A 27397-nucleotide genomic window follows, 5' to 3' on the forward strand; every position below is an offset into this window, starting at 1 on the left:
GGACCAGGGCCTCTATAAATAGGACCAGCCACCCACAGAGGAGAGGGAGGTTTTTTGGAGAGGAATCAGAGAGAGAGAGAGAAGGGTGGCTGAACTCCTCCCAGCAGTTCATCGCCCCAGCCAAGAACAGACCCTCGCGAGGCTGTTCTTCCTTGTATCATTCATCATCATCAGCCCAAGAGGCAATCCACCATGCCACACACTGGAGTAGGGCATTACACCACAACGGTGGCCCGAACCAGTATAAACCCTGTGTCTCTCGTGTTGTTCTTTCCATAGCTTAGATCTTAGCGAGGTGGAGGGGAGCAGGTAGGTAGGAGGCGAAATCTCCGCGCGCACCCCAGTGTTCGAACCTCAAGGGTCTGCCGGAACCCGAAATTCGACACGTCCGCCATCCTAAAGAGTAGAAAATGGAGAGGAGTCAGAAATGAGAAGAGAATAGTGATCTAGGGCTTTAGCCTAGTGGCCGTGTCCTACACTCAGCGTGTGCTCTGATACCATCTTGTAGCGACCCGACCTCAAACGGTCAAGTCTCTGTGCTTCAGTGTCATCCCTGGATTGCTGACACACACAGTACTCGAGGATTTATAACAGAGTAGCAATCACACACTTATTACATTGAATGTCTTAAGGCCATCTAATACGATAACAACGGAAGGCTTGGAAGATAAAGTGAGTCCATCAACTCCAACGGCATAGCTGAGCTGCACGTCAACGACCTAACGAACTTTACTCCTCGTCTGAAAAGTCTGCAACATAATACGTTGCAGCCCGAAAATGGGTCAGCACATGTAATATGCTGGCAAAGTAACACAGTAGAGCAAGAACAGAATAATACTATCACTACATGCATATTTGGCTGGTGGAAAGCTCTATGGTTACAGTTTTTGCGAAAAGCCAATTTTTCCCTACAACAAAGGAATAGATTTTATTTAACTATCATGGTAGTTGAAACATCATTGAGAAGGTTTCTCCAACTCAATCCCAATTAAAGTAGTTAACAACCCAACAATATTATTTTAGAATGATGAGATACTTATGATACTCCAAGTACTAGATACTCAAGATGTCCATAACCGGGGACACGGCTAACCATGATTAGTTTATACACTCTGCAAAGGTTTGCGCACTTTTCCCCACAAGACCCAATCTCCTCCGTTGGATTTCTCGCACTACATGGTGTTTGAGAAAACGGATGAACGAGACACGGTCTTTTAGAAGCATTAACCCCTTACTCCGGGCAGACCATACCAACCTACATCCCTCTACTAGCTGATCCACCTCTTCGGGAGCTTCACGCAACTTACTCAACTATGCTAGAGCCCATAATAGCTTGTGGCTGCACACATAAGTTTCTAGCATGAAAATACCTCAGTTCCCTTTGAGCCTGGGTGGCGGACCATAGGATTATCACACGGGTACTTCGGGATATCCTAGGACAACACTTGATTCTCCAGGTGCCCAACAAACAATCCACCCATATGTGTATTCAAGTTACCACCTTAAGTTGAACCATTAATTAACAACCTCACATCTGTCATGGATTTCACTCACCCAAACCACGTCTACGAGCATAGCATAGCAATAAAAGCAATACGTTGAAGTAACTCCCAAGGGTTTGAATATAACAGGGCAATAGGTGCTACCTCATCAACTACTTCCCAAGCCACATGTTAATCACATCCTAATCATGCAAAGTTTGAGGATTGGAACTAATGCATAAAAACTGGGTGATAAAGGGGTATGATCAAAGTGTTACTTGCCTTGCTGATGATCCACAAAACCTAGGGACTCGTAGTAGCACGCTTCGCACTCCGGGTGTTCTATCGCAAACAAACAATAGCATACATAAGCAATCAAGAAAAGAAACACGGGTAAATCTCAAACAAGAAGATCTAACCAGAAAGTTCAACTTAAGAACTCCGGTTTGCGAAAAGAATCAAATCAAACGGAGCAACGAAACTCAAACTACGAAAGAAACAAGATCCTTTTACTAATCTGGGCTAAGGTCAAATTTTACAGTAGCAAAAGCTTGTTCAAGTTGGTTAAATGGAAAGAGGGTTTCAAGATGAAGATCTAGGCGCTTGAATTGCCTGATTCCGGCAAACGAGCGAAAAGATAAACTAAAACGAAAATCGGATCAGAAATCGCGATTAAAAATAATCGTGGAAAATCCGAGAAAAAGAAAATTGACGAACAGGCTAACGAACAAACGTTTGTTCTCTGCGGCTAACGAGTGAACTCCGTTCATTAAAACAAACGTACGGATGAACGTCCGCAAAGTAACCGAACCGGGATAAACCGGCGAACCAGTCTATAAAAAAAAACTAGGGTTTCTAACAAAAAACCGAACCGGTTTTTATAAAAAAATGAACGACGCTTATACCTCCGGCGAGTTCCGGCGCGGCGGGCGGCTCCGGCGAGTGGGGCGGGGCGGGGCAAGCGGCGGCGGCAAGCGGCACGGTGGCGGCAGCGCGAGGCGGCGGGGCAGTGGCTTATGGCGGCGGGGCGACTCGAGCTCTAGGGGGTGCAGCGGCTTATAAGGGAGGGGGCGCGGCGGCTTGGGGAAGGGGGAGGGTGGCCCGTGTCCGGGTCGGACACGGCGGCGGCGGTGGCGGAGCCGCTCGAGACACCTCTCCCGAGCCGGCGTGGGGAGGCGGCGCGGCTGGGCCGATTGGGCCTCGGCCCAGTGCGGTCCGGCAGAAGTTTCTTTCTTTAAAAAAATTAATTTTGCTGGACTAAAATAAATCCTAGAAAATAAAATAAAATCTAAAAATGTCAAAACAAAATTTCACCATCTAAATAAAATATTTAGAACAGGATGAACATTTTGTTGGCCCTAAAATGCAACTTTGAAAAACGTGCAATTCTTCTAATTCAAATAAAATAGTAATAAACTCCGCATAAAAACAAATATTTGATTTTAATATTTTTCCTCCAATATTTCATTTATTTTGGAGAAGTCATGTTATCTCCTCTCATATATTTTAATATGAAATATTTTCGGAGAGAAAATAATTAAAACCAAAAATCCTCGTTTCAATATTTGATAAAACTCAAATATGAAAACACGGAAATCCCCAACTCTCTCCGAGGGTCCCTGAGTCGCTTAGGATTTTGAGGATTCGCGAAACGAAATGCAATAAAATATGATATGCATGAATGATCTATGTATAACATTACAAATTGAAAATTTGGAATGTTACAGCCCCAAAGTTTCTACCGGAGAGTCAAGACGAAAACGTGTGCCAATCCCAATGCATAAGTTCATGAGGTCACTGAACTCGCAAGTTGATCACCAAAACATACATCAAGTGGATCACGTGAATATCCCATTGTCACCACAGAGAAACACATGCAAGACATGCATCAAGTGTTCTCAAATCCTTAAAGACTCAATCCGATAAGATAACTTCAAAGGGAAAACTCAATCCATTACAAGAGAGTAGAGGGGAGAAACATCATAAGATCCAACTATAATAGCAAAGCTCGCGATACATCAAGATCGTGGCGAATCAAGAACACGAGAGAGAGAGAGATCAAACACATAGCTACTGGTACATACCCTCAGCCCCGAGGGTGAACTACTCCCTCCTCGTCATGGAGAGCACCGGGATGATGAAGATGGCCACCGGAGACGGATCCCCCCCTCCGGCAGGGTGCCGAAACGGGTCTAGATTGGTTTTCAGTGGCTACAGAGGCTTGCGGCGGCTGAACTCTAAATCTAGGTTATGTTCTGGAAGTTTGGGTATACATAAGAGGTTTTGGCGTCGAGAACAAGTCAGGGGGGTCTCCGGGCTGTCCATGAGGTAGGGAGGCGCGCCCAGGGGGGCACGCCCCCACCCTCGTGGGCAGCCCGGGACTCTTCTGGCCCAACTCTTTTACTCCATGGCCTTCTTCTAGTCCAAAAATAAGTTCCGTGAAGTTTCAGGTCAATTGGACTCCGTTTGGTTTTCCTTTTCTGCGATACTCAAAAACAAGGAAAACCAGAAACTGACACTGGGCTCTAGGTTAATAGGTTAGTCCAATCATATAAAATAGCATATAAATGCATATAAAACATCCAAGGTTGTTAATATAATAGCATGGAACAATCAAAAATTATAGATACGTTGGGTACGTATCAAGCATCCCCAAGCTTAATTCCTGCTCGTCCTCGAGTAGGTAAATGATAAAAACAGAATTTTTGATGTGGAATGCTACCTAACATATTTATCCATATAATTCTCTTTATTGTGGAATGAATATTCAGATCCATAAGATTCAAGACAAAGTTTAATATTGACATAAAAACAATAATACTTCAAGCATACTAACCAAGCAATTATGTCTTCTCAAAATAACATAGCCAAAGAAAGCTCATCCCTACAAAATCATATAGTTTGGCTATGCTTCATCTTCGTCACACAAAAATGCTCTCATCATGCACAACCCCGATGACAAGCCAAGCAATTGTTTCATACTTTAGTAATCTCAAACTTTTTTCAACTTTCACGCAATACATGAGCGTGAGCCATGGATATAGCACTATGGGTGGAATAGAATATAATGATAGGGGTTATGTGGAGAAGACAAAAAGGGAGAAAGTCTCACATCGACGCGGCTAATCAATGGGCTATGGAGATGCCCATCAATTGATGTCAATGCGAGGAGTAGGGATTGCCATGCAACGGATGCACTAGAGCTATAAATGTATGAAAGCTCAACAAAAGAAACTAAGTGGGTGTGCATCCAACTTGCTTGCTCACGAAGACCTAGGGCATTTGAGGAAGCCCATCGTTGGAATATACAATCCAAGTTCTATAATGAAAAATTCCCACTAGTATATGAAAGTGACAAAACAAGAGACTCCCTATCATAAAGATCATGGTGCTACTTTGAAGCACAAGTGTGGAAAAAAGGATAGTAGCATTGCCCCTTTTATTTCTTTTTTTATTTGGCCTTTCTTTTTTTTGCTTTTTTTGGCCTTTCCTTTTTTCTCTTTTTTTGGGACAATGCTCTATTAATGATGATCATCACACTTCTATTTATTTACAACTCAAAGATTACAACTCGATACTAGAAAAAAGTATGACTCTATATGAATGCCTCCAGCGGTGTACCAGGATGGGCAATGAATCAAGAGTGACATGTATGAAAAATTATGCATGGTGGCTTTGCCACAAATACGATGTCAACTACATGATCATGCAAGGCAATATGACACTGATGATGTGTGTCATGATGAACATAATGGTGGAAAGTTGCATGGCAATATATCTCGGAATGGCTATGGAAATGCCATAATAGGTAGGTATGGTGGCTATTTTGAGGAAGATATAAGGAGGTTTATGTGTGACAGAGCGTATCATATCACGGGGTTTGGATGCACCGGCGAAGTTTGCACCAACTCTCGAGGTGAGAAAGGGCAATGCACGGTACCAGAGAGGGTAGCAATGATGGAAGGGTGAGAGTGTGTATAATCCATGGACTCAACATTAGTCATAAAGAACTCACATACTTATTGCAAAAATCTACAAGTCATCAAAAACCAAGCACTACGCGCATGCTCCTAGGGGGATAGATTGTTAGGAAAAGACCATCGCTCGTCCCCGACCGCCACTCATAAGGAAGACAATCAAAGAACACCTCATGTTTCAAATTTGTTACACAACGGTTACCATACGTGCATGCTACGGGACTTGCAAACTTCAACACAAGTATTTCTAAAATTCACAATTACTCAACTAGCACGACTCTAATATTACCATCTTCATATCTCAAAACAATTATCAAGTATCAAACTTCTGATAGTATTCAATGCACTTATATGAAAGTTTTTATTATACCCATCTTGGATGCCTATCATATTAGGACTAATTTCATAACCAAAGAAAACTACCATGCTGTTCTAAAGACTCTCAAAATAATATAAGTGAAGCATGAGAGTTCATCTATTTCTTCAAAATAAAACTACCACTGTGCTCTAAAAGGATATAAGTGAAGCACTTAGAGCAAATGACAAACTACTCCAAAAGATATAAGTGAAGATCGATGAGTAGTCGAATAATTATGCAACTATGTGAAGATTCTCTAACATTTAATAATTTCAGATCTTGGTATTTTATTCATACAGCAAGCAAAACAAAAGAAAATAAAATGACGCTCCAAGCAAAACACATATCATGTGGTGAATAAAATATAGCTCCAAGTAAAGTTACCGATGAACGAATACGAAAGAGGGGATGCCATCCGGGGCATCCCCAAGCTTAGGCTCTTGGTTGCCTTTGAATATTACCTTGGGGTGCCTTGGGCATCCCCAATCTTAGGCTCTTTCCACTCATTATTCCATAGTCCATCGAATCTTTACCCAAAACTTGAAAACTTCACAACACAAAACTCAACAGAAAACTCGTAAGATCCGTTAGTATAAGAAAATAAATCACCACTTTTGGTACTATTGTGAACTAATTCTAAATTCATAATTGTGTAATATCTACTGTATTCCAACTTCTCTATGGTTCATAACCTCAGATACTACTCACAGATTCATCAAAATAAGCAAACAACACAATGAAAACAGAATATGTCAAAAACAGAATAGTTTGTAGTAATCTGTAGGTTTCGAATACTTATGTAAACCCAAAAATTATGAAATAAATTGGTGGACGTGAGTAATTTGTCTATTAATCATCTGCAAAAAGAATCAACTTAATCACACTCTCCAGTAAAAAAATGGCAGCTAATCTCGTGAGTGCTAAAGTTTCTGTTTTTTACAGCAAGATCACAAAGACTTCACCCAAGTCTTCCGAAAGGTTCTACTTGGCACAAACACTAATTAAAACATAAAACCACATCTAAACATAGGCTAGATGAAATATTTATTACTAAACAGGAGCAAAAAGCAAAGAACAAAAATAAACTTGGGTTGCCTCCCAACAAGCGCTATCGTTTAACGCCCCTAGCTAGGCATGATGATTTCAATGATGCTCACATAAAAGATAAGAATTGAAACATAAAGAGAGCATCATGAAGAATATGACTAGCACATTTAAGTCTAACCCACTTCCTATGCATAGGGATTTTTTGAGCAAACAACTTGTGGGAACAAGAATCAACTTGCATAGGAAGGTAAAACAAGCAAATCTTCAAGATTTTCAACACATAGAGAGGAAACTTGATATTATTGCAATTCCTAAAAGCATATGTTCCTACCTCATAATAATTTTCAGTAGCATCATGAATAATTTCAACAATATAACCATCACCTAAAGCATTCTTTTCATGATCTACAAGCATATAAATTTTATTACGCACCTCATAAGAAAAATTCTTCTCATTCAGAATAGTGGGAGTATCATAAGAGACTCGAATGCTATAAATTGTTTCCACATTAAAAGAGTAATGTTCAGAAAAAGGGTAATCATAATCACGACAAGTTTTATAAATATAATCATCACTACTTTTTATAGCATAAGTGTCATCACAATAATCATCATAAGTAGCAACTTTGTTCTCATCATAATCAATTGAAACCTCTTCCAAGATAGTGGAATCATTACTAAATAAAGTCATGACCTCTCAAAATCCAATTTTATAATTATCACAATAAGATTCAACATTCTCCAAAATAGTGGGATCATTACTTCCTAAAGTTGACACTCTTCCGAACCCACTTTCATCAATATAATCATCATAAATAGGAGGCATGCTATCATCATAGTAGATTTGCTCATCAAAACTTGGGAGACAAAAATTAATTGCAGCAAATACATTCTCAAACATGTCATTCTCATCAAACATAGCATCCCCAAGCTTGGGCCTTTTTATATCATAAGCATAATCACTCTCATGATTAATATTATGGATGGCACCAATATTATAGCAACAATTATCATCACAATGAGTAGTAGGAGCAACATCATTTGAGAGGGATGCCTTTTTACCTTTGCTTCTCCGTCTTTTCTTTTTCTTCTCCACATCATGTGTGGGTTTAATACTCTTTTTGGAGCTCCTTATTAATGTGATTGGTTGGATAGAAGGCTCCTCCTCGTTACCTGATTCATCATAAGAAATAATAGGAGGATATTCGGAAATCTCTTCCCTTTCATTAGTATTCTCTTCATCTTCTGTTTGTTTTCTTGTCTTTATGTAATTGGCAATATAAGGATTTTCAATGCAATTCACCGCACAATACATATAAATTTCCTCTAGATCAAAATCAAGAACCTTGTCAAGGGCAAATTCTGGAATACCCTTTGAGGGAGTCCTGGATTACGGGGTGTTCGGGTAGCCGGACTATACCTTCAGCCGGACTCCTGGACTATGAAGATACAAGATTGAAGACTTCGTCCCGTGTCCGGATGGGACTTTCCTTGGCGTGGAAGGCAAGCTTGGCAATGCGGATATTCAAGATCTCCTACCATTTTAACTGAGTATGTGTAACCCTAACCCTATCCGGTGTCTATATAAACCGGAGGGTTGTAGTCTGTAGGCAATCAACTCCATATACAACATCATACCATAGGCTAGCTTCTAGGGTTTAGCCTCCTTGATCTCGTGGTAGATCTACTCTTGTACTACCCCTATCATCAATATTAATCAAGCAGGACGCAGGGTTTTACCTCCATCAAGAGGGCCCGAACCTGGGTAAAACATCGTGTTCCCTGCCTCCTGTTACCATCCGGCCTAGACGCATAGTTCGGGACCCACTACCCGAGATCCACCGGTTTTGACACCGACATTGGTGCTTTCATTGAGAGTTCCTCTGTGTCATCGCCTTTAGGCCCGATGGCTCCTTTGATCATCAACAACGATGCGGTCCAGGGTGAGACTTTGCTCCCCGGACAGATCTTCGTCTTCGGCGGCTTCGCTCTGCGGGCCGATTCGCTCGGCCACCTGGAGCAGATCGAAAGCTACGCCCCTGGCCATCAAGTCAGGTTTGGAAGCTTAAACTACACGTCTGACATCCGCGGAGACTTGATCTTCGACGAGCTCGAGCCACGGCCAAGCGCGCCGCACTATCTCGAGGGGCATGATCTAGCTCTACCCCCGGACAGTGTCCTGGAGGCCGCACACGCATCGGTCCCGACCCCTAACTCGGAGCCTATTGCGCCAATCGAGGATGAGCGGTTGGACGTCACCTCGGGGGCTGCGATCCCGAAAGCAATCGAGCCGAATGCTAGCCTCGCACTCTGCACGACCCGTGACTCCGAGGATCCGGACTCCTCCCCGGACTCCGAACCCCCCGCGCCCCTGCCAATCGAATCCGATTGGGCGCCGATAATGGAGTTCACCACCGCAGACATCTTTCAGCATTCGCCTTTTGGCGACATCCCGAATTCTCTTAAGTCTCTCTCTTTATCAGGAGAGCCCTGGCCGGACTACGGTCAGCGAGGGTGGGATACGGATGATGAGGAAATTCAAAGCCCACCCACCACCCACTTTGTAGCCACTGTCGACGATCTAACCGACATGCTTGACTTCAGCTCCGAACACATCGACGGCATGGACGTCGATGTAGGAGACAAACAGGAACCAGCACCCGCAGGGCGCTGGAAGGCCACCTCGTCGTATGACATATATATGGTGGATACTCCAAAAGATGGAGATGGCGATGGAACAGTGGGGGATGACGCCCCCAAGAAACAGCCAAAGCGCCGGCGTCAGCGGCGCCTCTCTAAATCCTGCCAAAGCAAAAACGGTGATTCCGGCACGGGAGATAATACTACCCCGGATAGCGCCGAAGAACACCCATCTCAGCAAGATTCGGCACAGGAAGATGGAAAAGCCACCCCTCATGAGAGAGCGGCAGACCGAGAGGTCGAGGATGATAACTATACGCCTCCCTCCGAAGACGAGGCAAGCCTCGATGACGACGAATTCGTCATACCATCAGACCCCGCCGAACAAGAGCATTTTAAACGCAGGCTTTTAGCCACGGCAAGCAGCCTCAAGAAAAAGCAGCAACAGCTTAGAGCTGCCCAAGATTTGCTAGCTGACAGATGGACTGAAGTCCTTGCGGCCGAAGAGTACGAACTCGAACGCCCCTCCAAGAGTTACTCGAAGCGCAGGCCGCTACCCCGATCAGAGGAGGAAGCACCTACATCACCAGCGCATGACATGGCAGACCGGCCACCTCGCGGCTGCGACAGAGAGGCCTCTCGGCCCTCCACCCAAGCCATGCCCCGACGCCGCCCAACTAAGGCACGGGAAAATGCGCCCGACCTGCGAGACATACTGGAGGATAAGGCAAGACAAACAAGATCGATCTATGGATCGTGCAGGCGTCCTACAGCATGTGACGATGATCTTCACTCCGGATACAACAAATCCGGCCGGGCCGAACACAACAGACATAGCTCTTCCGAGCTGCGTCGTAATACAGCCCAGTATAGAGGCGCCGCACACCCGCTATGCTTCACGAATGAAGTAATGGATCATAAAATCCCAGAGGGTTTCAAACCCGTAAACATCGAATCATACGATGGCACAACAGATCCGGCGGTATGGATCGAGGATTATCTCCTTCACATCCACATGGCACGCGGCGATGATCTACACGCCATCAAATACCTCCCGCTCAAACTTAAAGGACCGGCCCGGCATTGGCTTAACAGCTTGCCAGCAAACTCAATCGGTTCTTGGGAGGACCTAGAAGCCGCATTCCTCGACAACTTCCAGGGCACTTACGTGCGACCGCTGGATGCCGACGACTTAAGCCACATAATTCAGCAGCCAGAGGAATCGGCCAGACAATTCTGGACACGGTTCCTAACAAAGAAAAACCAGATAGTCGACTGTCCGGACGCAGAGGCCCTAGCAGCCTTCAAGCATAACATCCGCGACGAGTGGCTTGCCCGGCACCTGGGACAGGAAAAGCCGAAATCCATGGCAGCCCTCACGACACTCATGACCCGCTTTTGCGCAGGAGAAGACAGCTGGCTAGCTCGCAGTAACAACTTATCAAAGAATGCTGGTAATTCGGATACCAAGGACAAAAGTGGCAGGACACGTCGGAATAAGCAAAAACGCCGCGTTAACAACGACAGCAATGAAGACACGGCAGTCAATGCCGGATTCAAAGGCTATAAATCCGGTCAGCGGAAAAGGCCATCCAAAAAGAATACTCAGGGCCCATCCAGTTTGGACCGAATACTCGATCGCTTGTGCCAGATACATGGCACCCCTGAAAGGCCAGCCAATCACACTAACAGGGATTGTTGGGTGTTCAAGCAGGAAGGCAAGTTAAGGGCCGAAAACAGAGACAAGGGGCTGCACAGCGACGATGAGGAGCCCAAGCCGCCGAACAACTATGGACAGAAGGGCTTTCCCCCACAAGTGCGGACGGTGAACATGATATACGCAACCCACATTCCCAAGCGGGAGCGGAAGCGTGCGCTATGGGACGTATACGCGATGGAGCCAGTCGCCCCAAAGTTCAACCCATGGTCCTCCTGCCCGATCACTTTTGATCGAAGGGACCATCCCACTAGAATCCGTCATGGCGGCTTCGCCGCATTGGTTCTCGACCCAATCATCGACAGATTTCATCTCACAAGAGTCCTCATGGACGGCGGAAGTAGCCTGAACCTGCTTTATCAGGATACAGTGCGGAAAATGGGCATAGATCCCTCAAGGATTAAGCCCACAAGAACGACCTTTAAAGGCATTATACCAGGTGTAGAAGCCAACTGTACAGGCTCAGTAACACTTGACGTGGTCTTCGGATCCCCGGACAATTTCCGAAGCGAAGAGTTAATCTTCGATATAGTCCCGTTTCGCAGTGGCTATCACGCCCTGCTCGGACGAACCGCATTCGCAAAGTTCAATGCGGTGCCACACTATGCATATCTCAAGCTCAAGATGCCAGGCCCTCGAGGAGTAATTACGGTCAACGGAAACACCGAACGCTCCCTCCGTATGGAGGAGCATACGGCGGCTCTCGCAGCAGAGGTACAAAGTAGCCTTCTCAGGCAATTCTCCAGTCCGGCCATTAAAAAGCCAGACACTGCCAAGCGCGCCCGGAGTAACCCACAGCAGGACCGCCTGGCACACTCTGAGCAAGCGTAGCAATGCGGCCCCAACCCCAGCTTTCGCGACATAGCGAAACCAGTACCTCGCGTACAGAACTACGCCCTCGAAATACCATGGGCACAGGGGAAGGGGCACAATAAACGGCACGCCCAAAATACGGCTTAAAACGTACTAGGGGCTGCCGGATTCTTTTTTAATTTTTTCTTACTTTCATGACTCCATACTTCCGACGACCTGTTCGGCAATTCGACTGCCGCACAAACGATGCAAGATCCAGGGAGGCAGACAAGCCATGCCGCATTATGGAACTCCCAGGTGGTCTCTGTTACAAGTGGTATACCTGTTTTAAATACAATTCCGCGGCCTGCCCCTGGTCAGGACATACTGAATAGTCCAATATCTTTTGCTTACCACACTATTTGTATCGTTCGGCTTTGATAAATAGCCTCTCTATAAACAATGCTTAGCTTCTTGTCTATTTTTTGCATTGTCTTATTTTCACATTTATGTTTATTAAATGACATGATTGCACCCGTACACCATGGTACGGCAAACACGCCAGGGGCTTCAGTACCCCTCATAATGGTGTGAGAAGTCCGTACACTTTCACAAGTGCGGCACCCCGAACTTATAGCACTATATGCATCGGCTCCGAATCATGATTTGGGTCAATAGTTGGGTTTGCCCAGCTCCTATGTTTTGGTGCCTTACGTTCCGCTCTATCGGCTAAGGTAGCACTAGGAGAACCACTGCGATTGTGCCCCGGTTTAGCTGGGTTAAGCACCTCAGTGGAGAAAGCTAAAACTGACTGTCATGATGAGGCGAGAGACCGGTCGCTGTTCGAGAGGTTTTTCGAGTCCCTAAAGACTTATGCCGCTTCGAGCGAGGAGCTGGCTTTGTCCGGCCAAGGCGTGGATAGCGCCCCGAACTCGGTCTTCTGAACTAGGGGCTTCACTGAAATTTAAAATTATAGAGTTCTATGGCTAAGTGAGAGTGTTCAAGCATTATAGTCCGATTGCCTGGTTCGTTGTGCTGAGCGCCTCCCTCGAAGGACCCAACTATGGGAAAAAGAGCGCTCAGGTTTATCCCGAACACCCCAGCACTAGTGGCATGGGGGTAGAAGCCGACGACTGGCCATCTCTCAATTTTTTGATAAACGGCCGCATAGAAAGTAATATTTTAAATTCAATAAGCATTGCTTAGCGCATATGAACAAGTTTTCAGCGCACAGGATAAACACGAGCGAGTTCATTCAAAAATCACATCCTTGGTACATTCATCCGCCACAAGGCGGGCACCTGCAAGAACATCCTTGTAGTAGTTCTCGGGCTTGCGATGCTCCTTCCCCGGCGGCGGCCCGTCCTTCACAAGCTTCGCACCGTCCAGCTTACCCCAGTGCACCTTTGCACGGGCAAGGGCCCGACGGGCACCTTCGATGCAGACGGAGCGCTTGATGACCTCGAGCCTTGGACAGGCCTCCACCAGCCGCCGCACCAGCCCGAAATAGCTCCCAGGCAGGGCCTCTCCGGGCCACAGCCGAATTATGAAGCCCTTCATGGCCTGTTCGGCCGCCTTGTGGAGCTCGACCAGCTGTTTCAGCTGGTCGCTCAAAGGCACAGGGTGTCCGGCCTCAGAATACTGAGACCAGAACACCTTCTCCGTCGAGCTGCCCTCTTCAGCTCGGTAGAATGCGGCGGTGTCGGATACGCTGCGAGGAAGATCTGTGAATGCCCCTTGAGAGCTCCGAATTCGGGTAAGTAACAAGTAGTTTACTTTTATATTTCTGCTTTGCATGAAGAATGCCTTACCCGCTGCTATCTTCCTCATCTCCTCCAACTCTTGGAGGGCCTTTTGGGCTTCGGCCTTGGCAGACTTGGCAGTCTCAAGGGCCGTCGCGAGCTCGGATGCTTGCGCCTTTGACTCAAGCTCCAAACTCTCATGTTTTTTCATGAGAGCCTGAAGCTCTTGCTGCACCTCGCCGACCTGAGCCCCAAGTCTGTCTCGCTCGGTGCGCTCCGCGGCCGTTTTCTTTTCGGCCTCAGACAGCGCCTGCTTAAGGGTCGCCACCTCAGTCGTGGCCCCTACAATAAGCAGTACAATCCTGTTATTTTTTTGCAATCATGCCTTTTTATAGGCACTTTTTCTGTAAGGTATTTCTTACCTTCTCTCTCCTCAAGCCGCCCCTTGGCAAGGCCGAGCTCTCGCTCGGTCCGCTCAAGGTCCTGCTTCAGGACACCCACCTCCGCAGTCAGTGCGGCGGTGGAAAGCAGCGAAGCCTGCATATGCATATTGACTCTTTTTTGTTAGACTCCTGCGATATTTAATAGATCCTCTATTCGGCTTTTCTTTCCGAACGCCAAACAAAGCATCAGGGGCTACTGTCTATGCAGTAATATTTTTACATATTTTTACTTACCTCGAAGCCTGTTAGAAGGCTAGCGCAAGCTTCAGTCAGTCCGCTCTTGGCGGACTGAACCTTCTGGATCACCATACTCATAATAGTACGGTGCCCCTCGTCGATGGAGGCGTCGTCAAGCACCTCCAGCAGATTGTCCGGCACCTGCGGTTGGACAGAGGCCGCCGGCTCAGAAGGTTTGCTCCTCTTGGAAGGAGTTCGCCTACCGCGGTCCGGAACTGTGGAAGATTCCGGCGCGATGTCCGGCACAAAGCCGGACTTGGAGCCCTGGGGGGCCTTATCCCCTTCACTCCTGGAGTCCGGGAGGTTGCCTTGCGGCTCCTCCGGGACCACCTCCTCCTGCCCCGGAGCTTGTCGCGACGCCACTTCACCGCCATCTGCATTGCGGGGGGAGACAGCGGGCGAAACTGAGTTCACGTCCGATGAGTCCAGGGAGCCGCCCGACGATTTGTCGAATTCGGCCCGGGGCGGACTGCATAATTACATTCGACATTAGGGAAAGCTGTGCAACAAAGGAACATCATGAGTTATTCTGATATCCGAACTTACGATTTCGCCGGACGCTTGGCCCTGTTTGGCCACTCCTCTTTGCCCTCTTCGGCGTTGGGGGCGTAGTCCGGCGGAGGGGTCTTCCTCTTCCTAGACCCCTCGGCCTCCCCCGTTGGGGCGGCCTTCCTCTTCTCTCCTCCCTCCGCTGGGGGGGGAGAGTTTTCTTCTTCCTCCTCCTTGTTTTCGCGGGAGGAGGTCGTCTCGGACTCGTCAGATGACGAGTCCGATACCACCACGTTGCGGGCACTCTTTCGAGTCCCCGTGGTCTTCTTGGCCTTATTCTCCAGCACCACATAAGGCGCCGAAACCAGCAGCTTCACTAGTAGAGCTGGGGCTGGGTCTTCGGGCAGCAGAGCCGGACAGTTAATCGGTCCGGATATCGCTCGCCAAGCCTGTCAAAGGTAAGGGAGTTTAGATCCCGCATAGAGTCAAACTATGAAAAAAGCTTAACATCCTGTAAAAGGTGAAGATAGCTTACCTCGCTAGCGTGACGCTGCGAGCTGTATCCGCGGTCTTCGGAAGCGGATGCGGGAGCCTCGGCGCCCTTGAATAGCACCTTCCAGGAATCTTCGTACGTCGTGTCGAAGAGCCTGCCAAGGGTTTGGTGCTGCACCGGGTCGAACTCCCACAGATTAAGATCCCGTTGTTGGCACGGGAGGATCCGGCGGATGAGCATAACCTGGATTACATTAACAAGCCGGATTGGCTTGTTCACCAGGGACTGGATGCATGTTTGCAATCCGGTCACCTCTTTTTCGTCACCCCACGACAGGCCCGTCTCTTTCCAGGACATAAGCCGCGTGGGGGGTCCGGATCGGAACTCGGGGGCTGCGGTCCATTTCGGATCGCGTGGCTCGGTGATGTAAAACCACCCGGATTGCCACCCCTTTAGGGTCTCCACAAAAGAGCCCTCGAACCATAGGATGTTGTCCATCTTGCCCGCCATGGCGCCTCCGCACTCCGCCTGGCTGCCGCGCACCACCTTGGGCTTGACGTTGAAGGTCTTGAGCTAGAGGCCGAAATGAGGGCGGACGCGGAGGAAAGCCTCACACACGACGATAAACACCGAGATGTTGAGGATGAAGTTCGGGGCCAGATCGTGGAAGTCCAGGCCGTAATAGAACATGAGCCCCCGGACAAATGGGTGGAGTGGAAAACCCAGTCCACGGAGGAAGTGGGGGAGAAATACTACCCTCTCATGGGGCCTTGGGGTGGGGAGAAGCTTCCCCTCTTCGGGAAGCCGGTGCGCGATGTCCTTGGACAGGTATCCGGCCTTCCTTAGTTTCTTGACTTTGCCCTAGGTGACGGAGGAGACCATCCACTTGCCTCCTGCTCCGGACATTGCTGGAGAAGGTTGAGGTGGGAAGTGCGGGCTTGGGCGCTGGAGCTCGAGTGCGCAGGAGACGGATAGGCAAAGGAGGAAGAAGGCGTAGGTAAAAAGGTGGATCCTTATCCCCTTATATGGGTGGATGCGGTTGTGCGTCCCCACCAGCCTAGTAAAACTCGCTTGCCTCCCAAGCGCCGTGATAAATGGCGCGGTTGGGTTACCCACGTCCGTATTGATGAGAATCCCGTAAAGGGGGTACACGATCTCTGCTTTGACAAGACGTGCCAGGGAAACCGCCTCGCAAAACATTCTGAGGTGGAAAAGTAAAAACGATTCGAGTAAAGGACTTGGCTGTAGTGTGATGACGCACGGCGGAATACGTCAGCAGATTTGATTTGTGTTAATATTATTCTCTCTATGGCAATATGTGGAAGCTTATTTTGCAGAACCGAACACTACTCTTGGTGTTTACAATCTTCTATGAAGGACTTGGAGGAGGAACCCGCCTTGCAATGCCGAAGACAATTTGCGCCCCAGACTCGTCGTCATTGAAGCCTAGTTCAGGGGCTATTGAGGGAGTCCTGGATTAGGGGGTGTTCGGGTAGCCGGACTATACCTTCAGCCGGACTCCTGGACTATGAAGATACAAGATTGAAGACTTCGTCCCGTGTCCGGATGGGACTTTCCTTGGCGTGGAAGGCAAGCTTGGCGATGCGGATATTCAAGATCTCCTACCATTGTAACCGACTCTGTGTAAACCTAACCCTATCCGGTGTCTATATAAACCGGAGGGTTGTAGTCCGTAGGCAATCAACTCCATATACAACAATCATACCATAGGCTAGCTTCTAGGGTTTAGCCTCCTTGATCTCGTGGTAGATCTACTCTTGTACTACCCATATCATCAATATTAATCAAGCAGGACGTAGGGTTTTACCTCCATCAAGAGGGCCCGAACCTGGGTAAAACATCGTGTTCCCTTCCTCCTGTTACCATCCGGCCTAGACGCACAGTTCGGGACCCACTACCCGAGATCCGCCGGTTTTGACACCGACACCCTTAGTTATATGTTTCATTTCTTCATAACCCAGAAGCAAACTAAGTTCATTATGATATGCAAGGGAAATCAATTCATCACAATTTTTGGACACGATTCGATCATGAAACAATTTGCATTGGATATTTAAATGATCGTCTTCATTGCAAAGTTCACAAGGATGGCAAAGAAATTTTAAATCTTCAGCACAAGCATCTAGCCTTTCTTGCAACCATTTAGTTTCTAAATACTCATGCCTCTTGCAAAATCTATCTTCCCTATTTGGTGTGTACTTGCAAACCCTATGCACTCCACAAAAATTGACATGCTTATAAGAGACATTTTCATCATGACTAGTGCAATCATCATTCGTACTATGGATATTCAAAGAATCCGTACTAACAACATTGCAATCATGCTCATCATTCAAAGATTTAGTGCCAAACATTTTAATGCATTCTTATTCTAGCATTTTGGCACAATTATCGAAATCCTTATTTTCATGAAAGATATTAAAAAGATGAAGCATATGAGATACCCTCAATTCCATTTTTTGTAATTTTCTTTTATAGACTAAACTAGTGATAAAACAAGAAACAAAAAGATTCGATTGCAAGATCTAAAGATATACCTTCAAGCACTAACCTCCCCGGCAATGGTGCCAGAAAAGAGCTTGATGTCTACTACACAACCTTCTTCTTGTAGACGTTGTTGGGCCTCCAAGTGCAGAGGTTTGTAGGACAGTAGCAAATTTCTCTCAAGTGGATGACCTAAGGTTTATCAATCCATGGGAGGCGTAGGATGAAGATGGTCTCTCTCAAGCAACCCTGCAACCAAATAACAAAGAGTCTCTTGTGTCCCCAACACACCCAATACAATGGTAAGTTGTATAGGTGCACTAGTTCAGCAAAGAGATGGTGATACAAGTGCAATATGGATGGTAGATATAGGTTTTTGTAATCTGAAAATATGAAAACAGCAAGGTAACTAATGATAAAAGTGAGCACAAACGGTATTGCAATGTGTTGAAACAAGGCCTAGGGTTCATACTTTCACTAGTGCAAGTTCTCTCAACAATAATAACATAATTGGATCATATAACTATCCCTCAACATGCAACAAAGAGTCACTCCAAAGTCACTAATAGCAGAGAACAAACAAAGATATTATGGTAGGGTACGAAACCACCTCAAAGTTATTCTTTCTGATTGATCTATTCAAGAGTTCGTACTAGAATAACACCTTAAGACACAAATCAACCAAAACCCTAATGTCACCTAGATACTCCAATGTCACCTCAAGTATCCGTGGGTATGATTATACGATATGCATCACACAATCTCAGATTCATCTATTCAACCAACACAAAGAACTTCAAAGAGTGACCCAAAGTTTCTACCGGAGAGTCAAGACGAAAACGTCTGCCAACCCCTATGCATAAGTTCATGAGGTCACAGAACTCGCAAGTTGATCACCAAAACATTCATCAAGTGGATCACGTGAATATCTTATTGTCACCACAGATAAGTACATGCAAGACATACATCAAGTGTTCTCAAATCCTTAAAGACTCAATCCGATAAGGTAACTTCAAAGGGAAAACTAAATCCATTACAAGAGAGTAGAGGGGGAGAAACATCATAAGATCCAACTATAATAGCAGAGCTCGCGATACATCAAGATCGTGCCGAATCAAGAACACGAGAGAGAGAGAGAGATCAAACACATAACTACTGGTACATACACTCAGCCCCGAGGATGAACTACTCCCTCCTCGTCATGGAGAGCACCAGGATGATGAAGATGGCCACCGGAGATGGATCCCACCCCCCTCCTACAGGGTGCCGGAACGGGTCTAGATTGGTTTTCGGTGGCTACAGAGGCTTGCGGCGGCGGAACACCCGGTCTAGGTTATGTTCTGGAAGTTTGGGTATATGTAAGAGGTTTTGGCGTCGAGAACAAGTCAGGGGGTCTCCAGGCTGTCCACGAGGTAAGGAGGCGCGCCCGGGGGGTGGGCGCGCCCCCCACCCTCATGGGCAGCCCGGGAATCTCCTGGCCCAACTCTTTTACTCCATGGCCTTCTTCTGGTCCAAAAATAAGTTCTGTGAAGTTTCAGGTCAATTGGACCGCATTTGGTTTTCCTTTTTCTACGATACTCAAAAGCAAGGAAAAACAGAAACTGGCACTAGGCTCTAGGTTAATAGGGTAGTCCCAAAAATCATATATAATAGCATATAAATGCATATAAAACATCCAAGGTTGACAATAAAACATCCAAGGTTGGAGACATATCATATGTCTACATCATGTCATCTTGCTTAAGGCATTACTCTGTTTGTCATGAACGTAATACCATATATGCATGCTGGATAGTGGTCGATTGGTGGAGTAATAGTAGTAGATGCATGCAGGAGTTGGTTTGCTGGTCATAGATGTGATGCCTATATATGTGATCATTGTCATGAATATCGTCATAACTATGTGTTTTTCTGTCAGTTGCCGAGCAGTAATTTGCTTACCCACCGTATGCTATGTGTTCGAGAGAGAAGACTCTAGTGAAAATTATAACCACCGGGTCTACTTTTATCATATTATTAAAACCAAAAATACCTTACTACAATTTTATACATTTAATTTAATTTTTATTTTTATCTATCTATCACTATCAGAATTAATCTTTGCAAGTAACGAGTTCAAGGAGATTGACAACCCTCTTGCCCGCGTTGGGTGCAAGTATTTGCTTTTGTGTGTGTAGGTGCTACTAACGAAGGTTTGCGTGGTTCTCCTATTGGTTCGATAACCATGGTTCTCACTGAGTGATATACTTATCTCTACTATACTGCTTCACCCCTCCTCTTTGAGAAAAATCCAACGCAATTTACAAGTAGCAATGACACTACTATTTAAACAGGTCACGTCATTCCTTGCGTGGCGAGGTGGGGCTAAACCCCCAACCCTGGCCCAACACGTAGGTTACATCCACACTAGAAATCTTAAGTACAAAAAATTTGTATTTGTGTGCATTGAACTATGTTTGACTGGAAATCTTAAGTACAAACAATTTGTATTTGTGTGCATTGAACTATGTTTGACCAAAATGATAGACGTGCATGTGTTTGTGAGTATTTGGTGTTTAGATAATTGTGTTTGCGGTTGCAAATGATAAAAATTAAGGCCCATCCGGTCACTATACATGCGCGCATTCAGACTCGGCCATGGACATATAGGGTCCCGGATTTGCCTAGCCTATGAGACCATGTCCACCCAATCCACATCCTTGTTTACTCAGAGCTATTTTTCCCTTTTCTCTTTACGCACCTAATACATAGTTAGTATGGAATATGTCTGCATTCAATATTTGAATGAACTTATTGCATGAATAAGTCTACATTCAAATTTGGCTGGACCTTTGGATGGGTACTGAGCCTCTCAGGGTGGGATTCCCTGTCCTATTCTCTATCTATGCAGACCTATCACTTCTCGTCTTCACGGCTTCCCGATATGGACAATGGGATATCTGATTTCGCCGGACGTTTGGGCAGGCGGAAAATGTCGAGTGGACTAGATTACACGCAGCCTTACCATTGCTGGACTATCTAAACACCGTATCCTAGCAGCTCTCACCGTCGGGTGAGTTCTTCGTCAACTCGGAATACCAGGCAGTATGCCGGTCACCCACCATTCCTTGGCTCTCTCTCTCCCTTGTAGAAGGCCCCTTTGCCTTTAAAGATCAAGATTTTTGCTTGGCAACGTCTTAGAAATCACATCTCTTCGGGGACCGACGTGCATAAGCTGAAGGAAATATGCCTTGGAGGCAATAATAAAGTTGTTATTTTATATTTCCTTATATCATGATAAATATCTATTATTCATGCTAGAATTGTATTAACCGAAAACTTAGTACATGTGTGAATACATAGACAAAACATAGTGTCCCTAGTATGCCTCTACTTGACTAGCTCGTTACTCAAAGATGGTTAAGTTTCCTAACCATAGATATGTGTTGTCATTTGATGAACAGGATCACATCATTAGAGAATGATGTGATGGACAAGACCCATCCGTTAGCTTAGCATAATTGTCGGTGTCAAAACCGGCGGATCTCGGGTAGGGGGTCCCGAACTGTGCGTCTAAGGCGGATGGTAACAGGAGGCAGGGGACACAATGTTTACCCAGGTTCGGGCCCTCTTGATGGAGGTAATACCCTACGTCTTGCTCGATTGTTCTTGATGATATGAGTATTACAAGAGTTGATCTATCACGAGATCAAGGAGGCTAAACCCTAGAAGCTAGCCTATGGTATGATTGTCTGTTGTCCTACGGACTAAAACCCTCCGGTTTATATAGACACCGGAGGGGGCTAGGGTTACACAAGGCCGGTTACAAGGGAGGAGATATCCATATCTGTATTGCCTAGCTTGCCTTCCATGCCAAGTAGAGTCCCATCCGGACACAGGACAAAGTCTTCAATCTTTCCGGCCAAAGGATATAGTCCGGCTGTCCAGAGACCCCCTAATCCAGGACTCCCTCAGTAGCCCCTGAACCAGGCTTCAATGACGATGAGTCCGGCGTGCAGTATTGTCTTCGGCATTGCAAGGTGGGTTCCTCCTCCGAATACTCCATGGAAGAGTTTAAACACAAGAATAGTGCCCGGCCCTGAAAAATAAGTTCCACATACCACTGCAGAGAGTAATATTTCCACAAATCTAATCTGCTGACACGTCTTGACAGCATGACATCACGCCATGGCCTGGTCATTATTCAAACCGTTTTTCTCAACCAGCACCGCACATATCGCGAGGCGGTTTTCTTGACATGTCTTGTCAAAGTAGAGATCGCGTTCCCCTTATTACGGGATTCTCATCAATACGGACATGGGTAACCCAACCGCGCCATCAATTACGGCACCTGGGGAATAAGCGGTTTTACCAGGCAAGTGGGGAGACACATCGCCTCTTCCGCCCTTATAAAGGGACAAGGATTTACTCTTTTCACCCACGCCTTCTTCCTTGCTTACCCATTCCCGCACACTCGACCTCTAGCGCCCAAGCTCGCGTTCTTCCTCTCAAACCACTCCATGCATGTCCGGAGCAGGAGGTAAGTGGATGGTCTCCTCTGTCACGGAGGAGAACATCAAAAAGTTACGGGAAGCCGGATATCTGGCCGCGAACATCGCACACCGGCTGCCAGATGCAGGGCAGATCATCCCTACGCTCGAACCCCATGAGAGGGTAGTTTTTCTTACCCACTTCGTCTGCGGACTGGGATTTCCTCTCCACTCGTTCGTCCGCGGACTCATGTTCTACTACGGGCTGGATTTTCACGATCTGGCCCCAATTTCATCCTCAACATCTCGGCGTTTATTGTCGTGTGCGAGGCCTTCCTCCGCATCAAGCCCCATTTCGTCCTATGGCTGAAGACTTTTAATGTCAAACCGAAGGTGGTGGTCGGCTAGCAGGCAGAGTGTGGAGGCGCCATGGTGGGCAAGATGCCTAACGTCACCTGGCTTGAGGGCTCCTATGTGGAGACCATAAAGGGGTGGCAATCGGGGTGGTTCTACATCACCGAGCCGCGCGACTCCAACTGGGTGGCGGCCCCCAAATTTCGATCCGGAGTCCCCACGCGGCTCACCTCCTGGAAAGAGAAGGGCCTGTCCTGGGGTTCTTCGGTAGAGCTGACCATACTCCAGACCTGCATCCAGAACATGATGAACAAGAAAATCAAGCTGGTCAATGTGGTCCTGGTTATGCTCTTCCGCCGGATCCTTCCGTGCCAACGACGGGCATTTGATTTATGGGAGTTTGACTCGACCAAGCACCAGATGCTGCGAGAGCTCTATGACGCGATGCACGAGGACGTCTGGAGGGTGCTGTTTAAGAGCCCCGAGATTCCTCCCTCACTCACTAAGGACCGCGGACTCAACGCAAAGCGCCGCGCCCATCCGGTAGGCTTTTTATATCTCTCAGGGTATTTATTTGCCCCGGTTTAGTTATGTGCAGGATCTAAGCTTCCATGTCATTAACAGGACTAGATAGAGACAGCGAAGCGGCTTGATTGCCCAGCCCCCCTGCCCGAGGATCCTGCAGACGCACTTCTAACGAAGATGCTGACTCCGGCACCTTAAGAGGTGCCGGCAAAGAAGGCCAAGAAGAAGGCCACGGGGACCCGAAAGGGTCTTCGGCGCAAGGTTGTATCAGACACATCGTCCGATGACTCCGACGCGCACTCCTCCCATGGAAACGAGGAGGAGGAGAAAAGCTCTCCCCCCCAGCCGGGGGAGACAAGAAAAGGAAGGCCGACCCATCCGGGGAAGCCGAAAGGTCCAAGAAGGGAAGGACCCTCCCTCCGGACTGCGCCACGACGGCCGCCGACAGCGGCGACGAGTGGCTACCCAGGGACAAGCCCCTGGCGAAGTCGTAAGTGTCCAGACACCATAGTACTTCATGGTATGTTATATTGCACTGCCTCTCCTCCTGCCGAACATGATTATGCAGTCCGTCCCGAGCTCATCTCGACATACCCTCGTCGAGCCGCTCTTTGGACTCATCGGATATGAACAGCGGTTCTCCTCCAACTGCTACCACCCCTCGCCCTACGGACAACGCCGAGGTGTTGTCTCAAAAGGCATCGAGCCAAGGGGAGGTGGTCCTGGGGGTGCCTCGCGGCGACTTCCCGGGCCCTGGGTACCAAGGGAGTGAGGCTCCAAGGGGCTCCAAGTTCGGGCCCCAGCCGGACACTGCGCCGGAACCTCCGATGGTTCCAGACTTCCGCAGGCGGTCCCCCGTTAAGGGGGGCCAACCATCCATGCCGGTTTCCTCTATCCATCCAGAGGCACCGGACAACTTGCTGGAAGCGCTTCACAGTGCTTCCATCGACGAAGAGCACCGCACTATCATGAGCGCGGTGGTCGAAAAGGTTCAGTCCGCAAAAAACGGACTGACCGAAGCTTGCGCCAGCCTCCTAACAGGCTTTGAGGTAAGCGATCAAAATATAAGAAAATGGTACCGCATAGATAGTAGCCCCTGATGCTCTGTTCAGCGTTCAAGAAGAAAAGCCGAATAGAGGATCAAATGATGACTCAAGAGTCTAATCAGAATGTATCTATGTGTATGTGCAGGATTCGTTGCTCGCCGCTGCTGCACGTACTGCGGAGGTCTCTGCACTGAAGCAGGACCTAGAGCGGTCCAAGACCGAGCTCGGCCTTACCAAGAGGCAGCTCGAGGAGAACAAAGGTAAGCAATACCTTTGTTTATATATTAAAAAGGAGTTCGGGTGTAAGGTAATAGGATCATCATGGATTTGTCAGGGGCCACGACCGAAGTGGCGACCTTGAGGGAGGCGTTGGCCAAGGCCGAAGACAAAGCGGCCAAGGAGCGCATTGAACGGGAGAAGCAAGAAGCCCGAGTAGGCGAGGTGTAGCAAGAGCTCGAGGCTCTTGCCAAAAAGCACGAGTCCTTGGAGCTGGACTCTAAGACGTGAGAGTCTGAGCTTGCGCAGGCGCTTGAAAGCGTCTAGAGCACCAAGGCCGAAGCCCACAAGGCCCTTCAGGAGATTGACGCGGTGAAGAAGATAGCAGCAGGTAAGGCATTCATTATGCAAAGCAAGCATGTGAAGGAGACTTTCCTTTTTCTTACCCGAGTTCGAAGATCTCCAGGAGCGTTTGCAGATCTTCCCCGCAGTGTAGTGGATGCCGCGGAGTTTTACTGAGCTGAGGAGGGGAGTTTGGCGGAGAAGTTGTTCTGGTCTCAGTATACTGGGACCGAACACCCCATGCCCTTGAGCGACCAGCTGAAGCAGTTGGTCGAGCTTCACAAGGCGGCCGAACAGGCCATGAGGAGCCTTATAGTCCGGATGTGGCCTGGCGAGCCCCTATCCGGCAGCTACTTCGGATTGGTGAGGTGGCTTGTGGAAGCCTGCCCATGGCTCGAAGTCATAAAGCGGTCCGTCTGCATCGAAGGTGCATGCAGGGCTTTTGCCCGGGCGAAGGTGCACTGGGCGAAGCTGGACGCCGTGAAGCTGGTGAAGGAGGGGCCACCGGAGGGCAAGGAGCATCGCTGCCCCGAGAACTATTATGGGAGTGTCATGAAGGGCTCCCGCCTAGTGGCGGATGAGTGTGCCAAGGATGTAATTTTTGAATGAACATGCTCATGTGATCCTGTAATGTGAAACGAGTTTATTTGCGCCATGGGATGCTATCTTAATTTAAAATATTACCTTCTGTGCGACCGTTTATAAAATCTGAGAGTTGGCCAGTCGTCGGCTTCTGCCCCCATGTAACTAGTACTGGGGTGTTCGGGATAAAAATGAGCACTCTTTATCCCAATTTTGGGTCCTTCGAGGGAGGTGTTCAGCACAACGAACTAGGCAATCGGACTATAATGCTTTATCACTCTCACTTAGCCATAGAAGTCTACAATTTTAAATTTTGGTGAAGCCCCTGGTACTCGGAGGGCCGAATTTGGGGCGCTATATACGCCTAAGCCGGACAAGGCCGACTCCTCACCCGAAGCGGAAAAAGTCTTTAAGGACTTGAGACCTCTCGAACAGCGACCAGTCTCTCTCCTTATCATGACAGTCAGTTTTCGGCTTTCTCTACTGAGGTGCTCGTCCGAAAGAACCGGGACACAATCACAGTAGTTCTCCCACCGCTACCTTAGCCGATATAACGGAACGTAAGGTACCAAAGCATCGGAGCCGGGCAAACCCAACATTTGACCAAAGACATGATTCGGAGCTGATGCATATAATGTTATAAGTTCGGGGTGCCGCACTGTCGAAAGTGTTCGGACTTCTGGCGCCGTATTATGGGGTAAACGAGAGCCCCTGGCGTACTTACCGTACCCAAATGTACGGGTGTGGATTGTCGTAAATGGACATATAAGATAGAAAAGAAAAAAACTTAAATAATGCAATGATAGACTATCGATATGCATTATTATTTAAATAATACGTCGAAGCGTAATGGTACAAGTAGTGCGATAAGCAGAAAGCAGGACAATTTGAAATGTCCTATCCAGGGCGAGCTGCGCATAGATTAGTAAAAAAACGGGTATATCAATTATTATTAGAGACCACCTAGGGGTTCTCGTGTTCATCTTAGCTCCTTGCCGCCTTGGTTGTTGCTTCCGGAATGTGTCCGGCAATCGTGCTGCCAGAAAGGGCTTCCAGAGAGTTAGGCCCTGAAAGATAAAAGGAATTATAAAGGTATACAACCCCTAGGGTGGTTAAGCCACATTGCGGGGCGTGTCCTGATCGTGCCCCCACCTATATCCATGGTATTTTCAGTGTGTAGTTATGTACGCGCGGCACGGATTTCATCGCTTGACTGGGACTGGGACGGGGGACGAATTGCTAGGCGAGCTCTGATCGTGCCAGGCGATCCTGTTGCAGCTTGTTCCAGACTCGTTTGAAGGTGTCCGGGGGCTGTGACGCCGAATCAGTGGTCTTCCTTAAAAGGCTGCTTTGTGCTTCTGCCGCAAGGGCCGCAGTGTGCTCTTCCGTGCGGAGTGAGTGTTCTGTGTTTCCATTTAGTGTTATGACCCCCTGGGTCCTGGCATCTTGAGCTTGAGGTACGCGTAATGCGGCACCACATTAAATTTTGCGAATGCTGTCCGCCCGAGCAGTGCATGATAGCCACTGTGAAACGGGACGATATTGAAGATTAACTCTTCGATTCGGAAGTTGTCCGGTTATCTGAAGACCACTTCCAGTGTGATTGAGCCCATGCAATGGGCCTCTACACCTGGGATGACGCCTTTAAATGTGGTTTTGTTGGTTTTGATCCTCGTGGGATTGATACCCATTTTTCGCACTGTATCCTGATAGAGCAGGTTTAGGCTGCTGCCGCCGTCCATAGGGACTCGGGTGAGGTGAAATCCGTCAATGATGGGGTCTAGGACCAGTGCAGCGGATCCGCCATGATGGATGCTAGTGGGGTGGTCCCTGCGATCGAAGGTGATCGGGCAAGCAGACCATGGGTTGAACTTTGGAGCGACGGGCTCCATCGCATAGATGTCCCTTAGTGCACGCTTCCTCTCCCTCTTGGGAATGTGGG

Source organism: Triticum urartu, chromosome 7 (assembly GCF_003073215.2).
Source record: "Triticum urartu cultivar G1812 chromosome 7, Tu2.1, whole genome shotgun sequence".
In the NCBI taxonomy this organism is placed as follows: Eukaryota; Viridiplantae; Streptophyta; class Magnoliopsida; order Poales; family Poaceae; genus Triticum; species Triticum urartu.